General features: G+C 36.0%; 1 pseudogene; it reads right to left on the bottom strand.

Annotated features, from left to right (window-relative positions):
* Positions 1 to 6,201: 6,201 nt before the first annotated feature.
* LOC143675757 (transcription initiation factor TFIID subunit 13 pseudogene) lies at positions 6,202 to 15,409 on the bottom strand (annotated as a pseudogene).
* Between the last annotated feature and the right edge of the window lie 930 nt (positions 15,410 to 16,339).

The following is a 16,339-nucleotide window of genomic DNA, read 5'->3' as shown; positions in this document are numbered from 1 at the left end:
TTTCTCTATCAATAATGTCATTAACAAATAATAACAGTGTCTTTCCTTCCTTTTTAAAATTTCCTTGGTCTTACCACACTGGCTAGTTCCTTCTGAGCAGTGACAAAAACAAATAATGATTCCCATGGTACAACGGTGGCTCAGTGGCAGAATTCTTGCCTGCCATGCCAGAGACCTGGATTCAATTCCCAGAGACTGCCCATGCCAAAAGGAAAAAAAAAAATAGTGAGAACAGACATTTGTGTCTTCTTCTAGTACTTAGGAGAAGGTTGAAAGAAAATTGTTAAGAATGATGATTGTTCTTGGTCTTTGTTATACTTTCCCTATGAAATTAAGAACATTTTTTCTACTGTCAATTTGTTGCAGTCCTTTATTGTGAATGACTGTTGAATTATTTTTAAAAAAACTATCTACTGAGATGATATGCTAATAAATTAAATTTTGTTTTTTTTAATATCAAACCACCATTCTACTGTTAGAATAAACCCAAATTGTTTTCAACATATTTACCTTTTGACATACTTTGGACATAGTGTACTAATATTTTTCAAATTTTTCATCCATATTCTACAGTTAGATTAGATTAAAAGGGCCACCACATTTTTTTTCCTAACCCTTGCTAGGTAATTTTTCTATGGTATGGAAATTTTGCATGAAATCAGAAATGTTTCTTCTTTGAAAATTTGGAGGCATATGGATCTTGTGGTTACTTTGGGCTAAGGTTTTCAATATTGATTGAATTTACTTAATATTTATAAAAGTTATTGTGCTTTCTTTTTCACCTGGAGATGTTTTACTGCTTTTTTCAGAAAATTTTCTATTCATTCTAACATTCATTGTCATATAGCTATTTATGATGTCCTTTCATTGACCTTTAAAATTTTATGATTGGAATATTATAATATGAATACAATAATTGGAATATAGTTATAACAGGAATAATTGGTTAACAAATTGGGAGACAAGTAGAATTCAATCAGTATTTTTCTCTTGCCATTATATTCCCAAATTTTCAGAGTTGTTAGTATCTTTTAAAAATGATATTGAAGAATAAAAGAGAGTATTATCTAAACTTGACAACAGAAGCAGACATAAAGGAAACCCAAGTAACTTGTTTTTCTCAGAGCAACCCTAATAATTTATTTTCTAACCCACAGTGGTCCCTGCTTACGCATAAACATGAAACAACCATTAACATGGAATTTAACCAAAATTATAAGTCTTCCTCCTTGGTTTAGCTGATTCCCAAGTGGGATGTTGAGAATGGGTGTGTACTGGTTTGAAAGTGTTGTGTACCCAAGAAAAGCCATGTCCTTTAATTCTGATTCAATATTGTAGGATGAAACCTTTGTTTAGATTGTTTACATGGAGACCATCACTATCACTATTGTTTACACTGTGACCATCACTATCACAATTGTGGATGTGATGTTTTGATGAGATTATTTTCACGGACACATGGCACAACCCATTTGTGAGTGACCTTTTGATTAGATGATGTGACTCTGCCCATTCAAGGTGGGTCTTGATTAGTTTTCAAGAGTCCTTTAAAAGGGGAAACATCTTGGAGAAACCTCAGATACAGATATTGAAGAACCTGTGCTTCAGAGCTAACAGAGCTGCAGACACCTGGAGATGCTTGGAGTAACAACAGAGAGCAGGTGCCTCACGCACATTTGGAGATGCAGATCCCAGCAGACATCACCATGTGGCTTCTCATGAGATGCTAAGCAAGCCAGAATCCAGAGTTGTGTTCCAAAGGAGCTAAGTTAAGGCCCACAGACACTTAGAGAGGAAACCACTGGCATCAGAAGCTGGAAGCAATACAGCCAGGAACAAGGACCAGCAGACGTCAGCCATGTGCCTTCCCATGTAATATTGGCCTTCCTTGAATCAAGATATCTTTCTCTGGATGCCTTAGTTGGGACATTTTTATGGCCTTAAAACTGTAAACTCATAATTTAATAAATTCCCTTTATAAAAGCCAACCCATTTCTGATATATTGCATTTCCGGCAACTTTAACAAACTGAAACAGGGTGAAAACAAGGAAGCAACACCCCTACACATAATAATGCCAAAGTTAATCAACATGGTAGTAATATTTTTAATAAAGCAGTGAAAATATCAGTTATTGTAGTGTCATAAAAGAAATTATTTTTGGTGCCTTGTCATCCTGCCTAGCTTATTCCAAAGTTTCCCTTGAACAATCACCCCATATAGCCTCTGTTTGCATCTCATCACCCAAAGAATTTTCATATAACATCCGAAATAATTATCATCCATGGAAAATGGAAAGTTCTTTTATTTCTTCTCAGCCATTTTCTATCTGCATGTCAGCTTGGATAACTCACTTAACTTTATTTCTTCATTTAACAAATATCTTTAAAAACCTACCAATTATGAGACACTGCCAGACACAAGGTGTAACATGATGAATGAGAGAGTCCTTGTTCTCATGATACTTACATTTTAGCAGATTCTTAATTTGTTTATCTGTTCTAAGTATATAACAATATATAACTCAGAGAATAAAGGTGAGATTTAAAGGGGGTAACATTTGACATGCCTATTATCATTGAGTAAATTGGTAAGGAATGGTTACTTGGACATAAGTTTTGATACAAGCTTTTTTTTTTTTCTTTTTTTTTTTTTTAACATGAGCAGGAACTGGGAATCAAACCCGGGTCCTCTGGCATCACAGGCAAGCATTCCTGCCTGCTGAGCCACCGTGGCCTGCCCATTTTGATACAAGTTTTGATCCTTCCCAATATATGTCCTTCCCCTCTGACAATCTCCTCATATCCCCCACAATGCTTTTAATTCTGGTCTCCTCATTGAAACACTCTGCCTTTTTACTATAAATATAAAATCAATATTTTACTTCGGTTTCAGCAATCCCATTGTGAAATCTTTCTCAACAGCAGTATGGAACACCACTCTTTCTCGGATGTTTATCAGACCATCCCTTATTTCTGAACATTCATTAGCTCCAGAATGAAGTAGTCCTTCCTTGGCCAGCTAGTCTCTACTGGAAGGAGTCAGGAGGGAATACTGATGCTCTTTGAGCTTTGAGGAGGACTGTCTTTCCCCAAGATTCCTCATATTTAAAGGCTAGAGGTAAGAAGGGACCACAGAGATCTCTGTTCTCCAGAACACAGAGATCTGTGTTACTGAACGCAGTGTGATTTGGCAAGTGCCTCACCCTACTCTTCTCACAGGTCTCATAACCTCTTCATCACTATCCCATTAACCTTGAATATATTATCAATTACAGGAAGCCAAGAACTCCCACACCATCCCTTGTCCCCAAGACTCTAATCCTCAGTTTTCCCTATACATCAGCTCTCTGGACTTCATCTTCTAAACTTGTCTAGCTCCTGAAATATTTTCATGTCTGTACTTTCTGAACTGGTGACCACTCATCAGCAAAACCTCCCATGCCCTCAGACTCCTCTCTGAAATTCCCTTCCATTTCTTGGTTTAATGAAAATCAATTTAAACACTTGTCCTCCCAAATGATGAGCACCTCCTCTCACAGAGCCCTTCTACCATGGGTGCTGGAGATGAAGCAGGGTGCACTTCATTGCAGCTGTCAGAGTATGGCTTCCCCTCTTCCCCACATGGCCCTAGCATTGACTGTTCTGTTCATGGTCACTTCCTGCTACCCCTTCGCAATGTTAATCCCTTGCACACTTCTTCACTCTTTCCAACAACCTTCCTGTTTTATTCTCAGTGATTCCAGTGTTCATGTATTTGATTCTTCAAATTCTTAGTTATCCAGTTCCATGAACCCCTTTCTTGCAAATATCTTGCTGTTCACCTTGACACACTCATATCCTTAGAAACCTTGGCTTTATTGGTTATTGTAAGTTCTCAAAATTTTAATTTCTTGCATCTTCATTTTTCCACCTACCACCTCCCTCTCTTCCAACTTACTCCACTTTGTTCTCCAACTCCAATCAATGTTTAATTAGACCAGGATAAAGATGTATTGATGCTAACTTCTTTTCACTGACCCTAACACAACTTCCTATTCTTCCTTCCCTCCTTACCTGTATTAAAAACCATGTGCTTTTATTACAAATACCATCTTTGTATTCACTGATGCCTTCACTCTCCTTCTATTCATAGTATTGTCTGACAAAAAAGACAGTCCTGATTAAATTTAATTCTCTGCTCTCTATTGGGACCCATGTCATTGAATATGACTGGGGGGAAAACATGCAAACTTATTCTGTTATTGTCTTCAACTCCATAACCAAAAACCTCAAGTGAACCCATAGGGCTCCTCAGCAACACTACCTCATTTCACAAGTCGCTTTACTTTTCCATTCTCTTTAAGGACAATTTCACAATTCTTTCATTTTCTTCAAATGATCAGCATCTCTTGCCCTATCTTCACTTTTATTCAATGTATTGATTTCTATTTTCTGATAAAAGAGAAATCCAGAAAAGAACACCTAAACAATTTTTCCTCACTACACCTACCCACCCGCCTATGAATGTAGCCATATAAATTAGGTTTATGGTAAGGATTAGAGTTAGAATATGTTCTCTACCTTTTCTCTTATTACTGTGAAAGAACTATCCTTTCCCCTACCACAACCAACCTCTCCACTTGTGTAGTAGATTATATCCTCTTTTACCTACTGAAGGACATCAGTCATTACAGCAATTCTTTCTCTCCCTTATTTTAAAAATTGTTTTTCTCTATGTGATTTTTCCATCAACAAACAAAAAAACTATCTCAAACCCCTTATAACTACCATCTCATTTCTCTGCTACCATTTTCACAAAGAACTTTAAACATTATTTACATTCAATGTCTCAAATTTCTCTCTCAAACCCACCACAATGAAAGTTGTGTTATTACAACTTCCCTAAAATGCATAATCAGGCCTTATAGTAATGAAATATCTTAACAGTGCAAAAGACAATGGTCATTTCTCAGTTCTTGTCTTATTTAATGTATCAGCAACATTTTACGTAATTAATTACTCTATCTTCCCTGTAACTCTTTCTCCGCTTGGCTTCCAGTGTTCTGTACTCTCCTGGTTTTTATCCTATTTCACTGGGCTCTCCTTTTCAGTTTCCACGGCTAGTAGTGGATTACCCAATGTCTCTTCTTTTCTACTTCTCTTTCTCCAATCAGGCTCTTTTTATTTTCTGTTTAATTTTTCATACCTTATTCCCTGAATCAATAAGTTAAGAAAGTAGAATTTTCCCAAGTCCTCATTTACAGATAATGTGAATAAGTGACACACAAAACATTCAGTTTCACAGATAGTAACCTTCAGTGGTCCCTTTAAATGCAATTTCGATCCATACATATTTCAAGCTAACTGCAATAATAACTTAACACAATATAGCTTAAGACACAAACAGCCTGTATCTCCTGAACTACAAGTAGTTTCCATGGCCATGTATGGTTTTAGTCAAGTACATATTTCCACAATGAACAATTACTAACATATATTAATAAAACACTATCCCGAATGCTTATCCTGCTATCAGCATTTTAGGGCAATGCCATTCATACTACTGAAAGCATTTACTTTTAGAAGCTTTAATCTGATCTGGGAAAATTAGTTCTTTTAATACAACTTGACGAACAGTATGTGTCAGCCTCAAAGGTTCTAAATCAAAAAGCTTTCCAACCCTGAGTCATTCACATGAAATTTACAGTTTCTCAAACAAACAAACACTCCCGCTACTTGGAAAAAATTAAACAAATTACCATTTAAGACACTTAAACGTTCTTTAACAAGACTGTATTTTCCTATATCATCTTCTTCATAAGAGAAACAAAAACCAATTCACTGTCATTAATAAATCTCACAGACTACTTTTGTCTAAAAACTTGAGAAAATACAAAACATATTTCCCAGCTATCATAGGATCAAAATTGCCAATTAGGTGGCACATATTAAACAGCTACAAGATAGCCTGCAATGGCAAAAAGACACTTAAAATAAATACTACTTCATCATCTAGACATTCAGAAATTCAAAGGAATTATGTGAGTTGCAAAGTACTGTAACTCATATATGGTCATTAAAACCCAATAAGTAATTCAAGTATAACAATACAAAGACAGACAATTAAAGGCTCAAATACACTAAAATCAAAGACATGAAAATTAAGGCTGAAAACTGTGTTTCTCCAACTTCCATTTTCATGGTTAGATATTAGGACCTTACTACAGAAAATATGCAGTTACTATATATAGTTGTCCCAGAAGATAAGGAAGCTTCAGAAAGTACAAAAAGTATGAGGATCCATAGTTTGCCTCATTAAATGCTTTTTTATCTCGTTTCAATTCTTCATTCATAGTAAGCATTTAATCCATAGCAAACTTTCTTGAGTCCTTTTGAATCAAGAAGATGATATCTTCAACCTATACTTAACCTTGTCTTCCAATTGACATTGTCTTTTGAGTCATTTCAGTGTTAAAATCCATGACAAGGTCTTTAAGAATATCCACTGACGCAGTGTAAGGTTTCTGGTCATCCCCAAATCTATACATTGTAATTCTTTAGAAAAAAAGTCTCTTTCTTTAACCCTGTCCACTTTCTACACCTCCTCCAATTTCCTCATTTCCCCCCTCACTTGTGGGGTCTTCCTCCTCAACTGTTATCCCGCCATCAGCCAACCTATAGGTTCCACTTCAACTCAGGCTCTTGATAATCTCATGTGGTCTCCTGTTTCCCAAACTATTTTAAAACTGATGGTTTTCAAAGTTACGTCTCCAGCCTGGATCTCTCTTTCTGAATTCCAGACTTGTATACACATGATAATTCAATATTTCTCCTCAGATGGCTAGTAAACTTAAACATGCCCAAAATCAAATGCTTGATCTTTCTATCCATGACAAATCTGCTCTTTTACTATCATCCCAATCACAGTAAACTGAAACTTCATCTTTCTATTCTACCTTGCCAAATTTTTGTAGTTATTCATCCTTTTTTTTTTCTCTCCCACTTCATATTCAATCTACCAGAAAATGCTGCTTGCTCTAAATTTAAAATATATTCAGAGTCCAAACATTTCCCACCATCATTCTGCCACTGCTGATGTCCAGGCAATCATTTTATCTGCGCTGGAGTACTGCAGTAGACTTTTGCGTCTTCCTGCTTCCCCTCTTGGTCTCCCACTGCCCATTCACTGGAGCATCCAGAGCTCCCACAACTTCTTTGTTTTTATAATTATGTCAGATCATGCCATTCTTCTGCTCAAATCCCCCCAGTAAATCCCATTTCAGAGATTAAAACATTGTCTTTGCCATGATCTAATAGGACCCACATGTCTGTCCAACTCTGCCTCTTTGGCCTCTTCCCCTTCTACTCTAGCCCCAAACCACTCCTATTTAGCCACCCTAAGCACATTTTCACCTCAAAGCCTTCATCTTTTCCTTCCCCTTTCCTAGATATCCAAAACTCTTGCTCTTTCAACTTTTTCAAGGAATCAGTGAGGCTTCCATGGCCTCAGCACAGCACCTCTCACCCAAGCCCAACAGAACTCCCTACCCCCCTTAATTTGCTTTAGTTTTCTTCATAACACATGCCAATATATAAAAGACTACTATTTTCTTGTTTATTTATTATCCATCTTCTCCCTCCAACCTTCCGTAGAAATACAGTTCCACGATAGCAAGAATGCATAGCTCTATTCTGTGTGTCTCGTACTTAGCAGGTACTCTATAACATTTTATTGAATGTGTGAATAAATGACTAAACATAGTACCTGCTCAATTAACATCAAATGATTGAATCAATCTTGGTCTATAAGCTTCTATAATACATCAAGTCTATACCATGTCTGTTATCTAATTAAAAAGTTATCTTTATTGATAACTGCTGTGAGCTCCTTACATTTAAATACCATATTTTAGATTTTTCTTATATTCACAACAGTGCTTTAGTAGAGCTCAGTTCCTGGCAAGTGCTCATAAGAGCTTGTGTATTGAATAAAGTACTCATCGACAACATAGATCAAAATGCTCCAAGAAAATGCAACAAATTTGCCATGATATTGATTTCTCTCCTCCCTCTGCTATTTTTCTAATAAAGCCTGCTAAGAAGTAATCATATTAAGGAATCTTGAATTTTCAGTTCTGCTCTGCTCTAACCTATTGCCGAGAGACTAGCTTATCAGTGATGAAATGTCGAAGAAGAGCTACTGAAGCAAAAAGAGGAAAAGGGCAGAAGAGAGAAGCCAGAATTGGAATTCCCACTGGATCTGTGGAGTTTGGGGGCTTACAGTGATGTACTGCTGGTTAATTAAAGATAGTGTGATAGCTCGTGATTATTTTGAGCTTCCTTGCAGTTAGAATATTCAATTCAATTGGGATGAGGCAATGTGGACTTCAAAGAGAATTAACATATATAGATAACCTCATACATAAGATTTGAGCAATTTAGAAATTCAGCAATCTAGTATATGGGTAGAGATGTAAAATTATAAGCTTGAATAATCATAATGTTGTAATATAACAAGTAAAAAGAAAGCTAAGAGTTTATTTTATTTCACTAAAAAAGGAAGTCTCATATCCTCATTGTGTATAATGCATTCCTTGTCAGTAAAAGTTACCTAACATTTGACCCAGTAGTTCATTCCTGTGTTTATGCCATCTTATAAACAGATATACAGAATGCCCTTTCACAGGAACATTTTACTTAAAGACACATATTAAGTCACCTTTAACATTCTTTTCTCCAGGCTCAACTATCACAACTGTTTTGCCTTTCCCTTACAGATTCTACTTTCCTACAGCAAAGCATTCCTTACGCCCCCTCTATTTTTTTTTTCAACCTTTCTTAAATTCCTAGCAATTTAGGAGCCAAGTACCGAACACATGAGAGAGTTGAAGCTGTACGCAGTGCCACCAGAGGCAGTAAGATCCCTGAACTAGGGGCGGAAGGCCTGGATTCTAGAGCTCTTTCAGTTATTGATTAGGGCTGCTGTAGGCAAAGCACGTAACTCCCTGAGCTTTAGCTTCTTCAAATCTAAAAAAAAAATAGAGTTTTCATTTTATCTGAGAGGGTCTTTAATTGGGGTGAGAGAACGCTTATGAAATATAAAGTATTTTATAACTATATATTATTATACCTCCTGCTAGCGCTACTCAACAATAATGAAAAAAATTCCATCCATTAAAGAAAAGCTGCAAGGGGTTTCTTACACACTAACACCAACTGAGAATACCAAGTTTCTGTTTTGAAAAGAATTGAAAACTATTAAATAAAATATGCTTTGTGAACCTACTTACTGACATGCATTTAATTTTTTAAAGTGTATACTGTGCTGTTCTTGTATTCATTTAAGACAGTAAAAGGGAGCAGAGGGTAATAGAAAAAAATTAGGTAACGGCTTGTCTTATTTTAAACTCATCTCTCATTCGAAACGTGACTACGTTTTTGAATGTGTGGCATTAAACAAATGGGTATGTATTCAGCAGAGTGCAGGGGGGGATTAGAAAAAAACCTTCTTGCATAATACTTGTTTTGTGCCTTATTTCCTTCCAGTACGTTAAAAATGTAATCATCAAACATGATATAGAAATGCATGGTGTTTGTAATTCCCTTTGGAATCACACAGAAACATACTCATCTCTCACGTACACAGGTTTAGTTTCCATTTAAAATATTATCAAATGAAGTATTTTCTCTTGTGCTCCTTCCTACCACCCACTCAATCTCAAGGCATCTGAGATATAAAAACCCATATTCTAAAATATGTGCAAAAATATGATACTAGAAAAAAATCAACCCCAAACTATTCTGCAAGGCCTTTTCAAGTTTGTTGACTCACACTACATGGAATTCAGGAGCCCACCATTCACAGACCTCTAGTCAGTGGTATAAAATCAGCCAAGTCCTGAGCAGAGTAGGCCTGGGTACACAACCACCTGACCTATCCCTGGTGAGCATATAAGTAACTCTTAAGAGAACGGAAGGAGACTCTTCAACTCTGCAAAATTTATCCTGAGGCTAAACACCCCAGTATAAATTTGTAAATGTCTGCATTTCCCATTTCTTGCCCTAGCTCCTTTAGGGTCATGAAATTTTTTATAGTCATCTAAATACTCGTTTCCTTAAATCTTTAAGACTGAAAAGGTAAACTGCAAATAAATATTTCTTCTACCAGACTGTGATTAGAAAATTATAGAAAATTGTGCCCTGTTTAAGGTTCTTTGGTTGCAAATACCAAGAACCCACTTCAAACCACCTGAGGCAAGAGTGTACTGCGGAAACATATTGTGCTATCTCTTAATGCCAACCCTTGGGTTGAGGATAAAATTTCTCAGAAAAGCTATGTTCCAGAAGGGCAGACAACTTGACTGGTCCACTGAAAGTACCAGGCAATAGAAAATAATAATGTACATTTTTGTTTCAAGAATCTCACTTCCACTATATTTCTTTAAAAAGTCTTTTGTTCAATCTCTTTCATGATCCATGTTCCACCAAAATAGTTGTCAATCTCACCATTCCTAGAAAATCAGTTTTCAAAATCCCTCTGTGTTAGCACATAATGCCTCTCAACTTCAATTTTCACATTCCTGAACTAGATAAAGACCCCTGCTTTCCCAGAGATGATCTTAAAAAAAAGAAAGAAAATGAGAAATGTATGAGAAAAATCTACCACAGTGCTTACTTAGCATGTTATGTATTTGGGCTCAGTAAAAAGAGTTTTATTTTTGTATCCAATTATTAAATCACACAAATGAATTGTAACATAGTATGTCATTTCTCTCCAGGATGTATACCCAAAGAAGAGACTCTCCATAGTTGTAGGTTTCATGAATCTACATTTGGGGGTAAAGAACAATAAAATAATGATCCCAATGGTGCATTATTAGTGAGCAGTGTGAGTTAAGTAGAAAATTGTTACACTTTACTACTTTCAATATAAGTACTACTTCTAACAAAAATGCTCTCTGGACATATATTTGTAGGTAATATACAAGGGACCAGTTCTGGTTTGGTCATTTTTTTTAGCCTATAAATAGTGTGTATTAATAGTGTTCAACATATGCTTCTTCTGGGTAAAATCATAAAACCCCAAGATACATAGGGCTCGCTTATTTAAGAATTTTCCAAGTGGTTCTGGACTACTCAGTTCCTATAAATTTCTGCTTATTTTCCTGACAATTTGTCAATATGCCACACAAGGTTACAGAAATTCTTCCATATTGTATCTGACATCCTTCAGTGAGATGATGGAAAATCATGATCTTTTAAGTCAACATCACTCAAAAGGTAGCTAATCAGATTTTTTAAATCTTTAGAATTGGTAAGATTTAAAAGTCAAACATTGGGATTTATTAAAAGAAAAGAGATTGACAGTTTGGTCCACAGACTTCATTGATTATAATAAAATATTTACAAAACCAGAACACTAGGGAAAAAATTCAGTGTTTTTCATATAGAATACCAGGGAAATATAAAAGGTTTTCACAAGATTTTCTGTGCTTGAATTCCAAAGATAAGAGTATTATGAAAATAAACTATGAACACTAAATTTACAAATAGATTACCCAGTAGAATGTTTTCTGGGTAGGGAGTGCATAGTAGTGGGCAAATAAAGAAAAAACATTTCTTGGAAAGGTACAGTGTCTAAAAATAACAAATAGTTATATTTATATTTCTAGTCTTTATAATACAGAAAATTCTTAAAACCTCGAAGGGAAAAAAGACTATTATTTACTCATGTTTAATATCCTCTACACTTGCAGGGTTGATGATGGTTACAATGAAAGGAAGTAAATTAAATGAAAAAATTAAAAAAGGCCAATTGTTGAGACAATTTTTTTTCCTCTAGCTTAAGTATATTTATTTCTCCTAAGAATATGTTATACTCTCAGATAAGCAATTTACAAATGTGAGTTGAACTTTATACAAACTCAATCTTGTGGGTGAAGACATTGCTCCTATTTCCTACTTTAGATATGTTGGAAATTAAAAGTATATTTAGCAATTTCCTTGAAATTCAGTTGGCTGGCTTGATAAGCAAAAGTTAGGACCTCTTTCAAAACTGTGCCGCTAATCTATACCCTGCTGATTTTCTTGAGACTATATAACAGAAAGATGTGGAGAATTCTATTAATGATAGAATCAAAGGCCTTGTAAGAGGTTTCTTTATGTTAGAAACCAACACCTGAGAGGAAATTCAGCTGGCCCATCTCCTGCCCCATTAGAAAAAGGGCAATAATGAACATGGGTTATTTTAAGATTTGTTAGATTTAAAAGTCAGACATTGAGATTTATTAAAAGAAAAGAGATTGACAGTTTGGTCCACAGACTTTACTGATTATAATAAGATATTTACAAAACCAAAATGATGTGCTGATGATCTAATGGTGGAAAACATCCTTCCTTCCTCTACCACCAATTATAATACTCTCATAATCCCTCAATTTTGGTTGCGTCTGAGTCATCTGCTTTGTTTAGGTAAGTCTGAGCAACTGCAGCAAAAGATAAGAGTTAAGTTTATTTAGCTTAAACCAGAAAAACTGTGGAAGCATCTCAGCCACAGAAATTTGTGAGGAGCTTCTTATACGATTTGGCCTTGGGCTTGATAATCCTAAAGAGGAAATGGGGAGGTTGATGTCTGTCCTGGTTTGAACACTGTCATTGGTGGGAACAATTCGATGCTTGGGTCTTATTGGGGATTGAATCATCTCCCCTATAGACATGTTCAAACCTTACTCTGCCTTTCTGCGGAGGTAAATCCATTTGTAAAGAGGACTTTTAAAAATGTTGTTGTTAGCTAAGGTATAATCTCCTCTGTGAGTAGGATCTTTTAAATCCTATTTTGAATGAGGTCAAATAGAATCAGGATGGGTCTTAGCCCATATGATGGAAAGCCATATAAAGAGAGAAAATTCAGGTTCAGTTAGTCAGTGAAAGCCACAGGAAGAAGTCAGAAGTCAGGGGAAACCAGAAGAGCTGACACAAGAAGAGAGCTCACCATGTGGCAGACATAAAGCAGCAAGCCAAGGAACCCGAAGGATTGTGGCAAACCAATGCCAAAATGTCACAGACTTTGGGAAGAAAGCATGGCCTGGCCACAACCCTTGGATTTTGAACTTGCAGTCTCCAAAAACATGACATGGTAAATTTTTGTTTTTAAGTCAGCCAGTATGTGGTATTTTCATAGCAGTCCTGGAAAACTAAGACAGGCATCTCAGTAATTTCCATTCTAGGAGGCAGGGGGAGTAAAGCTAAACCAGAAATATAATTTGTAAGAAAGAGTCACTCATGTTAGTTAGAAGAAGGAGATTAAGTCATTTTTGCTATGGAATGGCCTTGCATCTATCTTCCCAAACAGTTTCAGCATGGTCTTCTCTGAGCATGGTCTACATTTTGTGATCATTTATGTTCAGTTAAGAAAATCATTGGTTTGGATGCCACCAGGAACATTCTTCATGTTCTTGCTTGAATAATATGACAACAATTAAATGAATCATGCCAAATCTTTCTCGACATAGAACTAAAATATCTGAGGTGTTCATTCATCCAGCTGTCCTCACATTATCTAAGCACTTTATGAACTCCAGCCTATTTCAAAGAAGATCTTAAAAGCTTGTTCTACTTTACAACCAGTTCCAATTACAGTATCATCGAGGATGCTTTCAGATGCAAGTAATTGAAAATTTGAGCCAACTACCTTAAATAATAGGAAGAAATTACTTGTACTGTTATTTGTAGCAGAATATATAATCACAATATTTCAAGGTTTGATTAATTCTGAGATTCAATGACATCATTAAGGGTTGAGGCTTTTCCCCATCTTTTCAGTCTACAATCTGCATCGTATTGGCTTTTACTCTAAGGATTATTCCTGCATGGTCACAAGATGGCTGCAAAGCACCACTAGGCATTGTACCACCACACAAAAATGACCAAAGACTATGAGAATGAGGCTGTATTTTCTTCCTTGTCTATTTGTTAAACTGAGAATAACTATCTTAGCAGCTCCCAGTAAACTTTCTCTTACAAGGTACCACTTCTTCTATTTGTATATTTCTTAATCTGAAATATTATATGTGTGACTGCATATGTTTTATCATCTGGAATGAAATCCAGGAAACCTTCTTTGAACCATTCTACCTATATTTAGAACGGGGATTGGCAAATATATTCAGCAAAGATCCATCTAATAAATATTTTAGTCTTTACAGACAACAGAGGGTTTCTGTTGCATATTCTCTCTCTTTTTTAACAAATCTTTAAAAACAAAAAAATCAATCTAGCTTGAGGACAGGTTGGAATTGGCCTGTAAGGAGTAGTTTACCAACACTTAATTTAGAAAATTGCTTTTAACAACAATGATGATAGTAAAAATCATAAATCCAGTTTAATCAAGAAATTTTTTGAGCACTTCCTATGTGCCAGGTATGGAGACTGCAATGATGAATAAGGCATCTTCATGTTCAGATAAAGTGTTGAACTGAGAAAGAATTATAACATCAGAAAAAGTCACTGAATGTAGAGAATTCCTGTTCTTAAGAAGCTCCTTTATGAAAGATAACATAAGATTCAAAAACCTTGTTTTTATAAAAGCCCATATTCACAATATGTTTTTTAATCTCATTTTTAATTTCTATGTGTTCTTTGAATATCTTTAAGTACATGATTGTGTGAAGAATTTTATGCTTTTATTATAATAACATTTATCCTTATGTTATATTCATCCTCTTTCCATCTTTCAGTTCTATGTAATCCATGAGTATGTCTACATTTCTTCATTGAGTAAGTTCAGAAATTCTGTATCTGCAGCTGGGAACCAGTTCCTTGGGTGGGGGTTAGGAAGTTGGGGATTATATGGGGCAGTTGGGATGGTATCCCTTATGGTATGGGGTACACATTTTATACCTTAAAAGAGCTAAGATTATGTATTCTGTTGAGAACAAGTTTCCCTATTTGCAAAACAGAAACAGTAAAAAGAAACCAGTAACAAGTTTGTGAACAAAAAGGAGAGAGAAAATATGCTTTTCTCTGTTTTGGGCAACAAACAACTCCAAAATTTCAGTGGGTGGCTTATATTAATAATTATTTATTTCTCACTCATGTTGCAAGTCATCTGCAGATTGGCTGGGGATCTGATCAGCTCTCCAACATCTTATCATCTTGGAACCCTCTCTGGGACATTTTGTTCTTATGGCAGAGGACAGAAGAAAAGACCAAGATGAATCAAACAACTGTAATTAGAGATTCTCTATTGCTTTTTTAGATGCAGCTAATAACAACCTATTCATGCTAGTCATGTGCTCTTTTGAAAATTTTTTGCAAAGCCACAGTCCTTTATATTAACTGCTTTGCAAACTATCACAAGCAAAAATATTACCAAACATTTTGCCACTGGTAAGGTCCAGCATAATCTTTGTTTCCGCTTTCCAGGGCCATTAAAAGAAATACTACAGCCTGGTTGACTTAGACGACATGAATTTAAAGTCTCAGTTTTGGATGCCACAATTCCAAAACCAAGTCATCAAGAGAACCATGCCTCCTCTGAAGTTTATGGTATGTTGGTGGTGGCCTGCAAGGAGAATGCAATCTCTTCCTCCCTTACATGGCCATCTGTATCCTTCTGTCTTCTATCCCTGTGTTCAAATTTCCTCTGCTTGTGAGGACTCCAGTCATATTGGATTAAATCCCACCCTGATTCAGTTTATCCTCAACTTAAATAATAACATCTTCAAAGATCCTATTTGCAAATAAATTCACACCCTTGTGGATTAGGACTTGAACATGTCTTTGGGGGGGGGGATGTGATTCAATCCATTATACACATATTAGGCACTTTTTGGTTTTGCAACATTTTCTAAATTGCACATTTTTTTTTTTTTTTTGCAGCTATCACAAATAGTCCCCATAGCTCAGTGGATTACCTCAGAAAGCAACTTGTTTCTCTGACACTGTTTAACTCTCCTTGGTTCTGCTGGGTGTCTTCGCATTCCTGGACTCAGTCTGAATGCACGGTCCCTCTCTGAAATGTGCTGTTTTTATAGCAGAGCACAGAAGCAAGAAGGTGAGATGAACCATGGGATCCCACCTAAAGCTTTTGCTGTGAATGTGGCATAAGTCACATTTGTTCACATTCCATTGGGATGGGAGGGGCAAGGAAGGCTCCTCCTCCACAAGGAGGCACCACAGGTCAGGGCACTGGGTGGGGAGGAAAAGTCCTCTCACAGGGGAGGGAGTAACTATATGACCAGTGATATTTTTAAGACAAATGCTGAACAGCCATAGGCTTCTTTCCTCAGATCCTAATAAAAGCCTGCAAAAAGGATATAAACAATTACAATGTCCTTGTTTGCATTTAACTTTGGAATC

This window comes from Tamandua tetradactyla, chromosome 3 (assembly GCF_023851605.1).
Source record: "Tamandua tetradactyla isolate mTamTet1 chromosome 3, mTamTet1.pri, whole genome shotgun sequence".
Lineage (NCBI taxonomy): Eukaryota > Metazoa > Chordata > Mammalia > Pilosa > Myrmecophagidae > Tamandua > Tamandua tetradactyla.
Note: the sequence above shows the minus strand (reverse complement) of the source record. Positions and strands in the feature narration are given on the sequence as shown.